The 1,006-nt window shown below is 40.6% G+C and overlaps 1 pseudogene; it reads right to left on the bottom strand.

The window, feature by feature from the left end:
* Positions 1-295: 295 nt before the first annotated feature.
* On the bottom strand, positions 296-758 carry LOC124987638 (FUN14 domain-containing protein 1-like; annotated as a pseudogene).
* Between the last annotated feature and the right edge of the window lie 248 nt (positions 759-1,006).

The raw sequence follows: 1,006 nt of genomic DNA, 5'->3' as shown, positions 1-1,006 counted from the left end.
ATGTTGGTTAGAGTGGCAGACAGCTGGCTAACACAGTGATTCTCTATTTCACTTTTCGAGGCTCCATCAAAATGTTTTTAAACCATTTTTCATTCCCATCAGCAAAGCCCCGATTTCCAGTTCCCATCCCCAGTAATACTTGCTATTTTGTTTTGTTTTGATAATAACCATCCTAGTGGGTATAAAGTATTATTATGGTTTTGACCTGCACTTCCCTAATGGCTCATGATGTGGAGAATCTTTTCATGTGCTTGTTGACAGTTGGATCCACTACTAGGGTAGAACATTCATGTCCTTAAGATGCAAGGCCTAGCAAAAAGCCTCCCACAAATCCACTGGATATCACTATGTTCTGCTTGACAAATTCTGTTGCTTCTTCAATTATATTGTTGATTTCAGATGCGGCTTTATTTGCTCTTTTCTTAATCTGTCTTTTTGCTTTGTTTACATCTTTTTCAACTCTCTTCCAGTCGACCTGCACATAGCCACTGTGACTGGCGATCTGAAGGAGAAGAAAGCCACCTCCCACTACTGTTGCTGCGAGTTTTCCAACCTTCTGGAACAAAAATCCTGCACACCAGCCAGTCACATCACCCATTACAATCTGGCTACTGAGTATTTTTCTACCATAGGTCCCGAACTGTGGCCAAACACTCGATTCTACCAGTGGTGTCTTCTTGCATACTCAGTTAAATCCAACACTTCATAAGAGTCGTCATCACTTTCTTATTCTTGGGGAGGGTGTTCCGGGACGCCATGATACCGCTGGTGGCCAGTTCTGGGTAGTCTCTGCCCGCCCTCCTCTCCCGCGCACTTTTAACATCTTAATTTTAACAACTGAGTCCTGTTCAATATCAACTCATGTTCAACAGTATAAAAGTTCTGCTTCTATATAGTTTTGCTCCTCTTTATGTTGTCGTCACTAATTATATCTTTATATATTGAATGTCCATCAACCTAGACTTATAGTTGTTTTATGTAATCATCTTTTAAATTATGTAGGAAA

Source organism: Sciurus carolinensis, chromosome 6 (assembly GCF_902686445.1).
Source record: "Sciurus carolinensis chromosome 6, mSciCar1.2, whole genome shotgun sequence".
Classification (NCBI taxonomy): domain Eukaryota; kingdom Metazoa; phylum Chordata; class Mammalia; order Rodentia; family Sciuridae; genus Sciurus; species Sciurus carolinensis.
The sequence above is the reverse complement of the archived record's forward strand: the minus strand, read 5'-3'. Positions and strand labels throughout refer to the sequence as shown.